General features: G+C 47.5%; 1 protein-coding gene across 1 annotated transcript in view; it reads right to left on the reverse strand.

The window, feature by feature from the left end:
- Positions 1–13,731, reverse strand: part of LOC142882865 (beta-1,3-galactosyltransferase 1-like) — a 97,669-nt gene extending 83,938 nt beyond the window's left edge. The window contains exon 1 of the mRNA XM_076017571.1: positions 13,472–13,731. The gene's annotated coding sequence lies outside the window, so the exon portion shown is untranslated. The remainder of the gene's footprint in view (positions 1–13,471) is intronic.
- Between the last annotated feature and the right edge of the window lie 4,568 nt (positions 13,732–18,299).

An 18,299-nucleotide genomic window follows, 5' to 3' on the forward strand; every position in this document is an offset into this window, starting at 1 on the left:
CCTCTCATGAGACTGCAGAGGGAATTGCAGAACTGGCAGATGAAGACAGAAGCGTTCGTTGGTGGTTAGCAAAAAATAAATAAATAAATAAAAAAATCAAATTTTGAAAAGAATAATTTGCCAACAAAAAAAAAATCAAATCAAATTTGGCTGAATAAAAGTAAGAGGTTTCAGAGCACACACACACATGTCTGACAGTCTGTTTATTTTTCTTGTTTATTTTTGTTAGAAGGTTCAGCGGGCTGCACACACACAAGAGACAAACAACAGGTTCTCCATAGGGTCGGGTTAGCGCTGTTATGGACATTCTGTTTCGTGTCCTTACACACTGGCCAGTAGGTCAGGCGGCGCGAATAAGCAATGCGAAAATGCCAAATTTCCAACTGCAAATTTTTATTTGGAATACAATATTTATTGTTCTTCAGAGAGAGAGAATGGGAGAGTTCAAAACCACGATCCGGAAGCTGAAATTTTACCCAGTGAAATTTGGCCAGTACTTCAGAATGTCCGTAGCACAGTTTGGAGCACCGCTCCGTCAACTGGCTCCACGTTTGCAGAGGGAGAGAATAAACTACCGAGAGCCCACCGATCCAGAAGGTTTGGATGTGACGGCATCATTTTGATTGGTCAGAGGTCGAGCGGTTCGCTTTTCGCCTCTGCAAAATTTGACACAAGAGCCAAAAACTAAGCGCTTTAACAGCCGCTTCTTCGCTCCAAGGAAATTAGCTGCCAGTGTGGAAGGTCACATTGACTTCAAGAGGTTTTTTTTTTTTTTTTTTTTTTTTTTTTTATAAAAAATAGCAAATTATTCACCTCACAAATTCTAAGGACCTTTACTGTGGATGCTCAATAAAACATATTTGAAAAATAAATACAATTGCCCGTTAGCGCACCCGCGCATCGCTACGCCACGCTTTTTGATGCAGTTTCAAAGGATTTGCCGGAAGCCATGGCTGGGTACGCTACAGGTGGGGGGCGCCGTTGCCTCCGTTGGCTTGAAAGCGCTAAATCCACTCCAAGTATCCAATAAAAAAACAAAGCCGCAGCGAGTGGATGGAAGGAAAAAAAAGAAAAAAAAAAAAAGTAAACGTGCACCCCCAATGTGGACACAGTGCATATTAATGGCATAGTGCGCACTCATGTAAGTGAAACCACCCCCACCACCACCACCACCACCACACCACCACCACCCTACGCTGCGCCTGCAGCCGATTAAATATGAAGAATCAACCGGAGGACTGTAATCAACCACATTGTGAAAAATGAATGTGGGGGACAGTCAGTGCATTATGACAAAAACATTAAAACCGCTTAATACATAAGCAACACACACACACACACACACACACACACACACACACACACACTAAAGTCATTCATGCAATTTTGAACTAAAACAAAACAAAAAACACAGGCATTGTAATTGCCTTGGTGTGTCTGTGTGTTGCTTTTCTGGCATTGAGGGCTGTTGGCTAGAAACGGTTCTTTTTAACGCGTTTGTTCTTGATTCGATCGTCCCTGCATCGTCTGAATAATGGTAGCAGTTCAAACACGGAGCGTCGTCGGAAAAGCAACGAGCCTCTCCGATTTTTCATCTCCCTATTTTTCTCCCTCCGTCGGCGACGGGTCGAGGGCCCACGTTCCTGAAAGTGACTCAAGAAGACAAAAGTGTCACTCTCACGTTTGCGCTTTTCAATTTGCTCGGTGATATTTTGATCCGAACGCGATGTACGAGGAAAGGCTTCTTTTTGTTTTCTCTCCAGAATAATAGGCGCTGCTGCACGTCTTTTGCCCCCCGGAGTACAAAAATAACAAAACAGTGCCCTGGCTGCCTGGGAATAAACACACCCCGAGAGACGATTGCACCAAACAAACCTCCTCTCTCACATGTTGCACTCCTTTTATCCCCGTGTCTTTGTGGGTGCTCAAGGAGAAGAACGCAGCTTTCTCTCTCTCTCTCTCTCTCTCTCTCTCTCTCTCTCTTTCTCTCTCTCTCTCTCTCTCTCTCTCTCTCTCTCTCTCCGAGTGTGCAGTCAGAGTAAAGTAAACAGCTGCCAGTGCAATAAATAAAGAGTTGGAAGGAAACGCGCGAAGACAGGGACGCCTCAGCGCCACCTGACTGCCTGCGTGAAATGAACGCACCCCGGTGTGTTTCATATACATACTCAAATTTTGTGCAAATCTAGTCACTAAAAGTCAACCAATCGCAGAAATAAGAAGTGAATCTAGACTCTAGAATCTAGACTAAAAGTGCTTCGTTAAATGAAACTCTCTGCCTTTTGAATTTTTCACACAAATGGAATTGCAATGCTTCTCCCTTTGTCTTTAAACGCCCCGCGTGTTGGATCAAACACATTTTGCCAACGTCACAGTAAAAGTTCATTGGCGCTGCACTCTGCTTAAAGTCAGAGCGAACAGATCTCAAGCTCCTGACCGTGCTGATGAGGCAGACGTGAGGCCGCTCCTCCAGGAGTCCAGGAGGAAAAACCATCTGGGCAAGACAGCTTTCGTGAGATGACTCCATTCAGTTTTCTACTACGCCACAATGTTTTCTCTGCAAGTCAACTTTGAAAAGAGCTGAACTTCTGTTTTGTTCATTGATTATTAAAAGCCCCTCAAGAGTTCACACACCTCGCCTCTTGTCTGAGTGCTTCACTCGTCCTCCCAATCCTATCCTTTCTCTCTCTCTCTCTCGTATTTCTTAATTGATTTGGACTCTTGTTTGCCACGTTTATACGTTAGTTCAGTCTCAAACCGTTCCTTCTTCCTTGAACATCTGATCTGCACTGAGCCTCTCGTGTTTTTAATCATCTCCAGAGTGCTAGAAGGGCCGAGAATATAAAGAGAAACACGTTTTTTTTTTGCAGGTAAGCGCATCTCGACAAGTTCACCTCTCCTTTGGAAACAAGTGCGGAACAAAAGCGTTAGAGAAGTGCCTTCTTATCGCTCAGGCTGCTTAACTTGCTGTTATTTGACCTTTCAAGGACTATTCACAGCTGTTCCGGGCAAAAGGAAGGAAATAAATGACAGACGCTTCTGAGAGCCCATTGCGAACATTGTGAAATTCACTCGTGTTCTGCACAGGCTGTACCTATGGGCACTACTTCACGTCATTATTCCTTCTGAACTGCATAAATCATTTTTTTCTTTACCCAAAAGCCTCAGTTTTACTCTGGGCGGTTGGCAAGACTAATTATTTTGTTACTTAAAAAAATAAATAATATGTCTCCGACTAAATCTCTTAGAAATCTTTATTTGCTTCAAGCTCAAATTCTGTTTTTGTTTTGTTTTTTAGTTTTAATCTCAGCAAATCCGTGCGGGGGTCAGCTGGGGTTTTTCCATTCTCAGTCTCTGAGCTGCATCCAGCGGTGGACCTTTTGCTTGCGGGTCACAGGGGCGCGCAACCCCCAAGCGGTGAACAGGTAACATTCTGGAGCGTTCTGCATGTGGAAAAATAAGCCGGCTGACATTTGCTGAACTTTACAATCGCATTTACATCCCTTCCACTCGGCTGTTTTTTGACATTATTGCAGACGCAGCGCAGCTCCTCCCCGGTGGAAGCCAAGCCGAGTTCACGGATGTCAGCCGGCACGGAATAATAATGGGTTGGAGATATGTTCGGAAAAAATAAATTAAAAAAATCCTTCCCTCACGCTTCATTAAAAGAAACAACCTCAAAGGATTGGATTCTGAATTAAAAGCGGCGAGGTTCATTAGGCAGATGATGGATTCATCAGCTTTCCATCACTCTATCACTTCGTGGGGGTTTGTGGGAGCGCTGGATCACCACGGCACAGAGTGGGAGAAGAAAGAACAATCGGACCTGTAAAACGTTTTTTTTTTTTACAAGTAAGAAGCTGAATAGGTTTAGGGCAGCCAAGGGCAAACCACGGCCCAGGGGCCATATTATGTGGCCGATTAAGCTTTTTTAATCTGACCCTCAGAACTTATTAACTTATTAACAGTCAGTCAGTCATAGAATAGCTGCATTTCATCCATGTTTTCAGTGTCTTCAGAGTCATTTCAACAAAGAGCTCAACACCGTGGGGCCTCAAAGACACTGATTTCGTTGTAACTTTGCTTCGTTCATTTTCAACTGACATTAAAGCGACACGTTCTCTTCATATCCCACGATAGATCTTTTTTTGTTCCTCCTATGAGCGGTGGCTCACCAAAACACTCCAGCCATCTGCAGCTGCTCCGGCCCCTCTGTCACATTTTAGAACCATTGTGACCCCGCCAGTTTGCCCACCCCCCCCACCCCCCTACCCCTGGTCTCGGGATTGGACAACTGGATCCCCTGACTGAACAAAACCGGTTCTATTTCCATCTGACATTTCACCAAGAAAGCAGAACCATCACAGCAGATTGCCTGTGATCTGCGGCTGGAGTCCTGCTGAATAAGTAACTCTGGTGACAGATGCAATAAAGACACACTTGACCTTTTTTGACCTGGACGCCCCCAGCCACCTCCCAAAAGCCCGGTTTTGATGAACGCCGCTGCAACCCAAGCAAATGACTTTCCTCTTTGAATCTCAGCGCGAACCTCAAGCTTTGGTCAACGGAATGACGCACCTGCGGTTTTTCATGGGTGGGATCTCGCAAAGTGCGCGTTAAAGGTGGTGGATGTGGTGGTGGTGGTGGTGGTGGTGGTGGTGGGGGGGGGGTGATTCAGCCTGGTTGCTGTTTGATCAGAAACATCTGTCTCGGCCCCCCCCCGGAAAAGATCAGTCGGCTCAATCAGCACGCGCATCCGTCGGCCGGATGCAAATACAATCGCCTCCTTACGGCCGAGGCAGTTAACAAGGCCAACTGGGGGATGAGTCGGGGAGCGCCGTCGCTCCACATTAAATCTGACCGCCCTCAAAATCAATTTGGCAGATATCGTTTTGGCAGGCGAAAATGTCAAATTTACATACGGGCAGCACTCTGAAGATTGAGACGCTTTAAACATTCACCCGGCGCTCCGTGGAAAAACCTACCTGCAACGCGGCGGCGTCTAATTAGTCCGAGGATAACGGCCGAGCCGAGTTGCTATCTTATGGAATTAAAAAAAAAAAAAAAAAAAAATTTCAAGATTCAATGTGTTGCGCAAAGGCCCGGCTTCTCACCGACAGCAACGGCGGAGGAAAAAAACAAAGCTTGCATAAAGCAAAGCAGAAAATCCAAAGCAGCCGCAGACGTCTCGCACGGAGCCTCTAGAAAGCGGAGCACAATATATTTTCTCTGCAGCGTGATAAGCCGCACTGTCACTTTAATTAATTTAGCCCACTTAAAACATCCTGACTTTGACTCTTCCTGCCCACAACCCTGCCCCATTTAAATATCAGCACGGAAACATGTTGGGCTCTTTCAAAGAGGATTAGAGGAAGGCAGCGGGACACGTAAAAAGAGATTATTTTTCTGAGGCTGTGGCATTATTTATTCATTTATTTATTTATTTTTTAAAGAACATAAATAAATAAATCTGAAAGTACCGTGGAAGAACAATGCTGCGGTCGAAAAGCACTTTATTTCACTAATAAGAAATAAACAAGCTATTTCTCCTGGTATGAATTTTTCAAATGGATCCCCCCCCCCTCCGCCATGTAAGCATCAACTTTTTTCTGTCTGAGATAAAACAGAATCGCATCCCGGCACAAAGCTCCAAGTCTGGGCTTTCAGAGGCCAAACAGCCTGTGGCGCTGCAGAGGGAGGCGGCTGATAGGCTTCCCACCACTCACTTTTATCACCCACAAGGTGTGTGGGGAGGTGGCGGGGGGGGACGGAGCAGCAGCTGCCACCAGCCTTTTTGCACACAAGCAGCAGCGTCGTCCTGTCGTCGGAGCCCAATTATTAGATTCCCTTTCTTTTCAAAGAGGTGCTTTTGCAGCTCGTGCCGTGCCAGCAGCTGCTGCTGCTGCTGCTGCTGCTGCTGCTGCAGCTGCAGTGGGAAGAAGAGAAACTCGCGAGCGTGGAAATGGAGAGGCGGCTGCAGCCAAGGTTCAAGCGCGGCAGGCAGAGGAGGAGATAACAGATGCGGGGGAGCGAGCCGAGGATCTCCTCCGCTGCTCTATTTGATGTGACAATCGCAGGGAAAGGAATGAAGAAGAGCGCACGGGGGCTCGGAACGGGGTGAAATTGGCATGGAGAGAATCCCCCCTCCCCACACACACACACACACACACACAAAACCCAAATTTCCACCTGTTCAACCTGCAATTTCACGCCGCCTTTTTCGTACCCACGCTGCCCTGCGGCTGCTTGTCGTGAACAACCTGAGAGGCCAACGTGTTCCGACTCGAGGTCGTCCTGTTTGTCACAGAGGTTCGTCGCCCGTCTCTCGCCTCTCCGGGCAGCGAGCTCACAGAAGGAGAGGAAAAAAAGTGGACGAGACAGAAAATTCAGTCTTCCAACAAGAGTGTTGTGGATGACGGCGTTTCTCAACCGGTGGGTGTGGCTGGTTTTAAAACAGCGCGGCTGAAACTACGGCGCACTCGGGCACACGGTCCTGACCGTCCGTCGCCCTGACAGAACAGAACAATAAGAGTAATGAATGTCACGGGGGCTTGGCTATACATTGCGGCCGTAATGGCCTCTCGCCAGAGAATCAATATGAGCGTCATCCCAGACCTCGGCTCCGGACTGCAGGGAGTCTGACGCTGAATGATGCTGCGCAGCGCAAAAAAAAAGAAAGAAGAAGAAGAAGAAATGAGTCGCACTTCATTTTGGCTCTCAGCAGATGCACGAGCTGGTAGACACAGGCTGTTTTTGTTTTGACCAACGACACCTCGCAACTGTATATGTCGAGACAGAGAGTACTTGCATTTCCACGACCCCGAATTGCACGAAACCTAAATATCGCAATAAAAAAAACTGGTCATGGAAACACCTACATTTTGAAAAACCTCTCAAATGTGGCTGAGAGGTTTTGACGCTCTCATGAGGCGTTTTTTCAGACGTATCCACATCGAGGAGTATCGCAAAACACTTTTTTCGCATGTACACGTCAGCGGACGTGACGTACGGGGTCACGTGACCAGCTCACTTGTGAAGTGAAAATGCCGCGTTACGTTTGGACGGTGGAGGAGGAGACGGAATTTTATTACAAGTATTTAAAGAGAAAAATACAACAACCATTCCGGACAGCAAACCACATGGAAATGCAGATTCATGGCAAAATGTTTTGCCCCTCCGTCCTCCTCAAAGTGGCGTCTGGCGGGACGAGAAAAAATTAAAAAACTGTCATGGAAAGGCAGCTGCCGGGAGTCTCACCTCACTCAGCCTCGCTCCTCACTTCTACGTCTGGATTATCAAACGTAGGGGATGGCGATGCCAGAAATGCACAGGGGGGGTTATCGCCTTCTGCAGCGGAGCTGGAGGAGACAACCGCTCGCCCAGGATAACAGCAGCCCACTCTCTCTCTCTCTCTCTCTCCCCACCTCGAATAACGTGCGGTGACTGTGCGCACTTTGATCAGCCGCGCCGCTAATTCAACAGAGGCATCCGTCAAGTCTACGCAAAACCAGGAGACAGAGCCGGGTGTTTGGTTTTTTTGGTTTGATTCTTGTGTCGTGTCGTTGGAGGGAACGTGGTGGAGGGGGGGAGAAGAGGGTTGGCGGCGGAGGAAAAGAAAAAAAGAAAAGAAAATCACAGTGTGATCACAGTCTGGTGGCATCGGATTAAAATCTATCATCTGCGCCTTTGGAATCATAGGCAGAGACGCAGACACGTGTGGCTTAGCCCCGGCCAATGAGATTATCAAATGATCCAATAAACTTTGGACGGCAGTCACAGGCGCGATGGCAACATGCAAAGGGTTGGGGGGGGGGGGGGGGGGGGGGGCTAAGCCCGCCAGATGAAACACACACACAAACACAAACACACACACAGCCTGCCTGTGTCGCTCTCCAAAGCCCCCGCGCTCGCCGCAGAGGCGCCGAGAGCCGTGGAGAAAGAGAGAGAGAGAGAAAGAGAGAGAGAGAGAGAGAGAGAGAGAGAGAGAGAAAGAGAAAGAGAGAGAGAGAGAGAGAGAGAGAGAGAGAGAGAGAGAGAGCAGAGCCCCCAGTGTTGGAGGGGACAGAGCACATCAATGTGAGACCAGTGAACACCCAACCCCTCCTCCCCCGAAAAAAGAACAGAATCAGAGAGAGAGAAAGAGATGCCGGAGCCACGGCGGCACTAAACTCACCATCTCAACAAATAAATTAATTAAAAAATGAAAGCGGGTTTCGCTCCCTCGTGACGAGTTGGCCTATTATTCCGAGAGGAAACAAACAGTAAACAAACAAGAAAAGGCAACTTTTCTCCAGGTGCGCATTTGTTTACATAACATCACGTGTAAATTAATGCGCGGTCATTTTTTTCTGAATCAGACTGTGGATTAACAGTGGCTGAGGTCATGCCCCGCGGGGTCAAAGAGGGGTCGATATCAAGGCGTTCAGTTATTTTTGAAACAACAAATTTGGCTGGCAACAATGAATATTTACACCTGGGAGGCTTTTAAAAGACGTTTACCACCGACGCAACAACCTCCACTCGCTTTGCATGGAACCTCAAGAGAACAGAGGCTCTCAAGGAAAACTAAACAATCCTGTTCAACAGCAATTTGTAATAAAAAAAAAGGATGTTTCTTCTGCTGGATGAACACATCTTATTTGGAAATCTCGACATGTTTTTATGGTAAACAGAGACATGCCCATATTGCACATGCTCATTTACTTCATGTTTCTGAAGCGACCTCAACGCATGGATCATCCAGTATTCATGCTGGCAGTGCGCGCTTGACTCCCGGCACCTTTGCACACCGCAGCGCATCGTTCCATCTTTACAATTTAAACAGTATGACTCATGCAGAGGAGGATACTTCCAACGCAGTGTATATCACACTTCGATTGGCCGGCTTCTGCCGTCGCAGATCATCACCAAAACGTCTGCCTCTTGTATTGCGTTTTGCGAGAGAGAGAGAGAGAGAGAGAGAAAAAAAAAAAACGTCTGGAGGTGAAATGCAGCGGCGGGAAGAAAGGAGAAAAAGAGGCAAGCAAGGTTACTTTTTTCCCTGAGCCAACATGTTTCCCTCACCAGTTTTTTATTGCCATATTTAGGTTTGGGGCAATTCTAGGGGCAATAAAAGCGCAGCTCCTGGCGCGCACACGACTCCCATGAAGTGCTCGGCGGACCTAAAGCTCCTTTTTTTGATGTTGCTGGCAGGAGTGACAGAGAAGCAGAGTCCATACAGTCGGTCACACTCCCACTTGCTTTTTGTGCGAGGGGCACACAGCGGTTAGCACTGTCACACTCACAGCGGCAAAATTGCGGGTTCGACTCCCGGGAGCCTTTTGCAGTTTGCATGTTCTCCCTGCGTCTGTGTGGGTTCTCTCCATACACTAACAGCAGGGGTCGGCAACCTTTTTGACTCAGAGAGCCAAAAAGATCTAATATTTTAATAATTATTTTCGTGGGAGCCGCACAATATTTATTCTTTTTAATGAGCAACTCTTAATACAACTAAACAACAGAGATTTGGCCAAACTGGAGTCTGAAGGAAGCACTGTGGCCGTTTCCACGTCTGACCTCCGCGCCTCTCCTCTCCTCTCCCTTCTCCACTCTGTCTTTGTCCGCGCTGCGTGGGGGCAACCGTCCTGGCATCAAAGTCTTGTTTTATAGTACGAGAGCGAATTACCAAACCACGGCGTGCGCGCAGTGTCCAGAAATGCAGCTGCCTGCGCTAAACCAGAGCACAGTGGCACTTCTGCTTTAATTGCGTCCTTATTATCAATTGACCCAGATTGCCACACGGGCTTCAGAACTATCTGTCAAAGCTAAAATATATACATATATAGATATATCTTCTTCGGCAAAAGGGTTTGCGCTGTTTCTAACTTTCTGATGAAACGGCTGGAAGTTCTGCTTCACCTCACAATGACTCGTGTAGGCGACCGCATTTAATCCAATAGAAATAGAGGTGTCGAACCCTCCCATATACTGAAGCACAGATGTGCTGGGCTCCAGCAGCGCAACCCTGAACATTTGCGGTAAAAAAATAATATATATATTGTTGCCTATTAAACGCACAAGAATTTTTTGGGAAGATTATTTTGAACACTGTGATTTTTGTAATGTTTTACTTGAAAATCAGCCGAATCATTCATTACTTGTGTTAAGAAAGGTCGGCTAAGATTTTTCTGTGAGCCAGATGCCGTCATCAAAAGAGCCACATCTGCCTTGCCAGCCATAGGTTCCCGACCCCTGCACGAGAGCATCTTCTTCTTCTTCTTCTTCTTCTTCTTCTTCTTCTTCTTCTTCTTCTTCTTTCATCGGGGCCTCCAAACTTGAAGAAATGATATTAATAGTAGGTAAGTCATACAATAGCTGGATTTATTCATGTTTGCAGTGCTTTCAGAGTCCTTTCAATAAAGAGTTCAATACCGTGGAGCTTCAAAGACACTGATTTTGTTGTAATGCTTTGGTTCATTTTCTAATGACATTGTTTTCTTCACATCCCGTGATAGAGTTTCTCCTCCTATGAGGTGGCTCACCAAAACACTCCATCCAACTGCTGCTGCTCCGGCCCCCCTGTCACATTTTAGAACCCATTGTGGCTCCACCAGTCGAAAAGTTTGCCCCCCCCCCCCCGCTCCATTTCAAACACACCACAAACACATCCGGCTGGCGGGGAATTTCAAAGGTGTGAACACGAGAGGCCATTTTGGCCGGTGTGTCGTCATCATTTCTCCTCCCCTGCATTGGCGCATGGGGTCGAAACCTGATGATGTCACTTAGAGCAACGGGAAGTGCTCAGTGAAACCATCTGCATGTTTAATTGCCCTCCTTGCCGCTTGCGCAGCTCAGAAATGGATATCTGATATTCCTGCGTGATGGATCCCCCCCCCCCTCCTCCAAGCCTGACAGCTGAACGTTAACGTCTGAGAATCGCGAGCGGCAATAAATCCCGAGTGGCATAAATTGAACCAGTGACAGTGACGTGAATGATAGCGGGGAGGGCAAATTATTCAGCAGAAACAAAAGTGGAGGAGTTACTTTCTCCGGAGGCCACGGCGATGTCAACAATAAACCACAACCCCGGTGATAGATTTTCACTTTTAATTCATGTCGACAAGAAGCGTGGCGGCAGAGAAAGCCAAACACGCCAAAATCGCAAATCAGTTAATAAGCTGGTTTGTAATGTACTTTTTTTTCTCTTTGCGCTCTCAACATCGTTTGTCACTGTCACACGCAGTTTATCTCATGCAGCAGCGCCACGTTGCACTATGAATTGAATTCCGATCAGTCGCAGGGCTAAAATATGACGTGATTAAGAGAACACGGTCTCGCCTGGCTTCTTGCGGATTCGTTTCAGTCGATAAGAAAAGGTTTCAATGTCCCACGTTGCGCGCTGCGCCATGAGTGATAATAGCGCTAAATCATCTGGCATGTAACATTTCAAAAAATATATATAAAAATCAATTCTTCTAGGTCACAATTGAGGCAACACTGCCGGGCTGGATGAATTTGCACCGTGAAAGCTTGAGTAGCACGAGGACGAAATGAATTAAAACCATCCGATATTCACTGCACACCCACAGTGGTTGCTTCCTCTCGCTGGATATCAATAAAATGTGATTCACAACACAGCACACGCAAACTGCCTATTTATAAAGGAAAAAAAAAATGATCCAAAGAGTGCTTTCCTGCCATCATGGCTTTTTTCTCTTTCAGAGAGCAGAAAAGGGAAGAACAATGATTTCTGTCAGCTCCAAGCAGGGAGAGATTGGGAGGGGGGGGCTCTTACACTCGTGATGCAGCAGGAATTCACGGGACACGCCAGTCATGACAACCAAACAGCTGTGGCATGATGGGGGAGCCTGTTAACGACCCTCATTCTGGGAACAGCGTCTCACATTTTCTAGGAGCTTCAACGAAGGGGAAAAAAGAGAAACGCTTGCGTGAAAATCCAGCCCTTTCAAAAGTGAAGCTGCGTGGACATGACAACAGAAAGAGGGACGGAGAGTTGTGAAAGGAAGTCACGTCCGCTAACATAATCAATTAGCATCTTCCCATCAGCTCCCCGATCTTCACATCTCCTAATCTGTGCCAGAGCACGTGTGGGGAGCACAACCATTTGCGATACGTCACCAGCCTAATTGAGATTAAACCATTGTGTTGGGTGCCACGGGACAGATGACTGGGGCGCTGTGGAACATTTCTGAAATTAAATGGAATGTGGTCTTTATGGGGGAGGAGGGAGTTTGGTTTTTTTCCTCCCCACCCCCGAGCCCTCATCGCTCTTCCGAGAGCTGGTCGGACGCCAGCCAGCACGCAGGATTAAATGGGCGACTCTGGCAAGGGCTGACGGTATTAACAACACAGGTGCCTCTGTAAGGTCGCGAGGCAACCGTAGTCACAGAGGAGACGGCTTCCCGGGCGTGCTGTCGGCGCCGCGGAGTCGAGACAGCGTGAAGATGAAGTACTGATGCAATGACTTTGGCGAGGAGGGAGCTTCAAACCTGCAGCATCTCACATTTGCGGCATTCGGGTTCCGGAGCAAGTGTCAGATGGAATCAGGTGGCTCTCTAGAGCCTCGGGGGGCACGCGCCTGACAGCCAGCGGAGACGCTGCAGCCGTGAATTCTGATCATGACCCTCCCACAACAAGGTAAAGAAAACAATCATTTGAACAAAGCCCTCTGTGCGGAGCAGCAGCTCGCCCATCTCTCCGTTTCTCCTTTATTGCCCAACATCCACATCCACATCCTGAGAGTGGCAGAAGTGATAAAGCACAGCGTGGGGACACTCATCCCTTTATGCAATGAGCACACACACTGGTGGATTTGACTAGCTGGTATTAAATGACACGGATTAGCAGCTAGATAAATCACTGTGCTTGATATTGGGCTGTAAAGTGCGGCGCAGCATTGTGAAATGCACAAAGCACTCATCTACTTATCAGGATTTATTCCGTCTCCACTCTCCTGTTCTGTGTGTTCCCTCTGAAGACGAGAGAGAGCGAGGGAGAGAGAGAGAGAGAGAGAGAGAGAGAGAGAGAGAGAGAGAGAGAGAGAGAGAGAGAATAAGCCATACACAATACAGCAGGCAGCCCCTTTATTTAATGATGGGACAGCGGTCCATCAGTGGCTCCTGCCTACAACTGTTGACCCCGGATGCGAGGCAGAGGAGGCGGCTCGCATCCACCCAGCACCCAGCATCCGTCAGGGAACCAGCCCATACAAACTAACGCTTCCCACTCAAGTTTAAATGCCTCGACGACCATCGGCCGGTGAAGTGGAAGTACATTCAACGCGGCTTCAGCGCGGAACGCGGGGAAGGAATTGACGAAGATGATCAAAACTGCGCGTCCAAGAAGAGCGGCAAGCGAGCAGGTGACGGACGCCGCGAGCCGTCAACGCAACGCATAAGCATCCAAAGCGAGTTGACACAAAACGCGATAAAAAAAAAAAAAGCGCCGTTTTAAGAGCGCTTTCTGGTTCCCCTACCTGCGTCGCTGTCCGAGTTGCGGGCGGCAAATAAAACTCGTCATGGACTCGCCCGGGTTCGGTTCAGTTTGGTTCTGGTTCGGCGTCCGCTCCACGCCACGCCGCGCGCTTCCCGCTTCTGCGCTGCTGGGCGCCTCGCGCAGCGCGCTCGTGTAAGAGGGGCGGGGCGGCAGCGCCGACGGAAGACAGGCGTCGTCCAATGAGCGGCCGCTGTTGACAGGGATGGCTAATAAAGCCAACAGGAGGGTTTTGTTTTCTTTCTTCTTCTTCTTCTTCTTCTTCTTCTTCTTCTTCTTCTTCTTCTTCTTCTTACCAAGACTGATCTTTGTTTCGTGGTGCGTTCCGGTACATCCGGGAAATAGATAGTAAAAAGTAAGACTGAAAAACTTTATTTGTATCTGCTAATAATACCCTGACATCACAGCTGGTATGAAAGAGATGAGCTTAAGTGGGACACCGGGAAATGCCAGGGATTAATTTAAATGCTGTCGGTAATGTAATGTAACACGCTGACATTTGACATCTCGATTATCGGTCAATTGACGATGCACTTTTGACTTTCGGTATTTTTTTCTATTAAGAGTCAAACCTTTTAATTTAAGGGGAAAATATTTGTGTTAATTATTGGTACTCGTCAACTTATATCTAAGAAGGTGCCGATTGTAAAAAAAAAAAAATATTACAATTTGGCGTATATATCCCTCCAAGAAGCGGAACTGCTTTTTAAAATTGTTTAATTCCAACTGTAATCTGCTTTGGCTGTATTCATGAAACTGTCTATTTTTGGAGAGTTGCTTGTAAATGACTGGCAGCTCTAATTGCCCCCTGGGGCCATAATAAAGTATTGATTGGTGTAAGTGCCCCATGTTGTTCAGCTACAATTGGACACAAACACTGCCCTCTGAAGACCACCATGGGGTTTCAGTGCAGTATGATCGTTAGTTAACAATTAATTAAGAAACCATCTGGTTGGTGAATTAGAAATTAATTCACAGTCCTGAATCATTCTTCTTGATGCCGTTTTTTTTTTTTTTTAAAAAAAAGATCCTTTCAAGTGTGCAGCATGTCAAACAAAATAATTAACTTTCAAAGATAACGTTTTTTTCACCCATAAAATCTACTAATTTAATGAGCCTGGCTCTTTTCATCAAGGAACCTTTTGATTGGTAGCATTCCTTTTTTTTTCTTTGCAGCATTCAAGGTCCTTGCGAGGTGACGAGGGAATTGTAAAATGAGGAGTTAGCCAACGAAGGCTCCAACTTGGATTCCACCCAAGGACACTGCTTTTCATTAGGGATTAAGGAAATATGAAGGTGGTAAACATTATTATCGCCGCCATTGCCTCCAACATTCCTCGAATGCTGCGCTTTGAGATGAAATTGAAAGAAATCGTTTTTTACGCGCCGGCTTGGCCTCCGGGTAGAGAAGGGCGGCGGGGGAAAAATTTGTATCTATCGACTGTCTTTAGTTTATCAGCGGTTGTGTTGCAGCAGAAGCAGCAGCAGCAGCAGCAGCAGTGAGAGCAGGGTTTTCCAGAACTTCCTTAATAGATTAATAAAACAAGAAGGCTGTCTTCAGGAAATATCTGAACACTAAAGCAGTTAGTTATTTTAGCTGAAGTTGTTCAAATTTGCAGTGTGGCTCCAGCACCCACAATGCATTCTAATCATATTATAAAAAGGAGTGAGCTGCGGGGCTATTTAGTCTCCACTTTAAACTTCTTTTTCACTTCCCGAATGGAATATTTCCCCAAATCCTTTGGATGTTTTTTCATTCATCTATTGAGAAAACAGTCACTCTCACACCTTCTGCCTCTTTACAGAAGGCAGAGTATCTCGGAATCCAGTGAAATACTAAGTAAGGCTGATTGAAAACGCCCGTCAGCGAGCTGAATTTGATCGTTTTCAGCGTCGCCGACTGAGCCACGCAGCTGCAACGCGAGCTTGGAATTTGTGGCAATCACTCCTAATGACACCGCCACCACTGGCGACACACACCCAACTACTTTAACAAGTACCTGCAACACTTTGACACGGCGCTTGAGGGTTTGAGCCATCGGTGTCAAGGACAGGGCCGCTCTGCTGATGTGCGAATGTGCAACACACAATGGGAAAAATGTGGTGTAGTGATTTTCATGTCCGGGTTTCTGGTTTTTATTTTATTTATTTTTCGGTAGTCCTTGTGTTCCCTTGTGTTGTTTCGAGGTGTTGTTCCTGTCCCACTCGTTGTTATTGCAAGATTTTCACCTGCATCTCAGTGTCTCACCTGTGTTCCCCTACCTACTTGTATGTACGTGTACATATATATGTGCACACACACACACACACACACACACACACACACACACACACACACACACACACATACACACAAATTACTTTTTTGGCATTACTTTGATTTTTCCTCTTTTTGGACCGATTTGTTTACCCTGCGCTTGCCAGCAGGGTAAACAAAGTGAAAAATGACAAAATTACAACTAGATTAGAGTATTAATGGAGCTGTTGTGAGGGGACCGTTGAATACAAAATCGGCCCAATTAAAAAGTTGCCAATCAGCATTTTAGTGAGGGATCCTGAAGCGCTCAACCAGCAACAGTGACTCCTCGACCTAAATTACGTCGTCAGCACAATGTGTGAGCGCAACCCATCACTTCTTCTGACATCGCTGTACAGTTTTTTTCCCCTCCTTCGCTGGTGTAATTAATTTTGTGATATATTACAATACAATTAAAATAGCGCGACCCACTGGCTTTGACGTAGGAATGGATCAAAGGACGATACTTTGTCACTTTGATCTGCGTTGTTTAAATAAAGAGTCATTTACATGTTCTGAAGAGAGAAAAAACAATATTACAGTATGTTGTTTTTTTTTTTTAAAGGTTACCTTGGGAAAAACCCAGATAAAAATGCGCCAATGCGAAGACAGTACAAAATCAATTTGGCTCTCCTCAAAGAAAAATCAGGTGGTCATTGCTACCTGTGTGAGAACCTGGTTTAAAACACTCAGCAGCGGCTGAAGTGCTGCCATTACTGAGTCGCTGATGAAAACAAGAAAGAAAAGAAATCCACACAAGGTGATATTCATGCTTTATTTCAAACAGAAAACATAATGGGAGGGGGACGAAAAAAGAAGCCTCTTTTGTTAGTCACAAAAGGAAGCTGGCAGCCATTCAGTCGTAGGGGGAAAAAACAGACAGGAAAACAGTCTGTCATTAAAGGCACATACCGCGAGGTGAATATGAAAACAAAAGCCGGGTTTAAATCAGTTAGATATGTATCTCCATGATTTACAAGGACAAACATCCACGTCTCTCTGCACGCCAGGTGCATTCAATGCAGCATAAGAATAGTGAATAAAAGAGCAATAAAAGTGTGAATCAGCTACTCGGTACAAAAACACTACATGGGAACAGCAGCAGTTTGTCTCTCCATGGACTTTGGTAAAGCAAGATATTGTGGGGTCGATGTGAAGGAAGTTTAAGAGTTGCTGCCGTCGTCGTTGTCATCGTAGTATCTGTTTTTCTTGATCCGTTCCTCCACCGTCAGGTAGTCGCCGTCGTCGTCCACCTCATCCTCCGGCCACAAGGAGGCGCCGTGACCCTGGGCGTCGGTCGCATCGCCAGCCCCAAAATCCAGGAGGTCATCCGGGGCCGAGGAGGAGGGCGGCGGAGCCTCCAACGTGTCGCATCGGAGATCCGACAGCAGGCCGGAGCCGCTGGTGCCCAAGCCGGCGAGGATGTCCTCCAGGAAGCTCGACGCGCTAATCCGTAGCTCGCTGGCCTCGTTTCCCACATCTGGGTAATCGGCGGTGTGTGAAGGGTGGCCCGCCACTGCGGCGCTTTTGGCAGCCGCCGGCACAAAGGCGTCCTCCCTCCTCGCCAGCCGCAGCACCTCGCTTGGCATCCACTCCGACTCCTCTTCGCGCTCGTCCTCGGCGAGCCCCCGGAATGGGTCGTCACCGCCAGGGAGCGTTTGACCATCGTCGTCGTCGTAATTGCTGTTATTGTTGTTTGCGTTGGGATTCAGTGCCGATCCTGCCTCGTCCATTAACGTGACCTTCGCAGCCCCCGAATCATTATTTCCTTCGCCCCGCTGCCCGCACCGCTCCCACTCGCCGTCCCCGCACTCCGTCTGCCTGTCACGTCCACTTATTTCCACTTCCTCCTTCTGCCGCCCCTCTGCACCTGTCTCCTCCTCACTCCTCTCCAGCATCATATCCGCACTTTCACACGACGCTGCGTGGTCCTTCCCTTCGATAGCTTCCGTCGCTCCATCGTCCTTCCCTACTGTAGCTTTCATCGTTCCGTTGTCCTCCCCTTCAATAGTATCCGTTCCTCCGTCGTCCTTCCCATCGGGAGCTTCCATTTCTGCATCGTGCTTCCCCTCAAAGTGAATTCCAGCAGTGCCGCCGCTGGACTCCAGGTGCGAACCGCTCGCCGGTTCCTCGGCCACGACTTCCACCGGAGCCTCTTCGGGCTGCACGCCGTTCTCCGTGTAACATTCGCCCTCTTGTACCTTGTGATTTTCCAAAGTGCCATTCTGTGCTCCGGCCGCGGGGACTTGATTGGGCCGATGGTATTCCAGAGCGCAGCCCTCCCTGGGGGGCCACGACGGCTTGACCAGCTTCAACTCCTCTTCAATGGTGAAGGATCTCTTTGGGGAATCTGACTGAGGAGGCCACATTACAGAAATCTTAGTGGAGGGCTTCTTGTTTTCGTCCGGCTGTGGGTTTGTGTCCCTCTGGTCTTGGGAGACTGACGTCCTCTGAGGGTTGGAGAGACTGGAGTCTGCGGCCTTCTTTTCGGGTGACTTGTCTTGTCTTGTCTGCT

The sequence above is a fragment of the Nelusetta ayraudi genome, unplaced genomic scaffold (genome assembly GCF_046127955.1).
Source record: "Nelusetta ayraudi isolate G7.1 ecotype Tasmania unplaced genomic scaffold, CSIRO-AGI_Nayr_v1 ptg000006l, whole genome shotgun sequence".
Taxonomy (NCBI): Eukaryota; Metazoa; Chordata; class Actinopteri; order Tetraodontiformes; family Monacanthidae; genus Nelusetta; species Nelusetta ayraudi.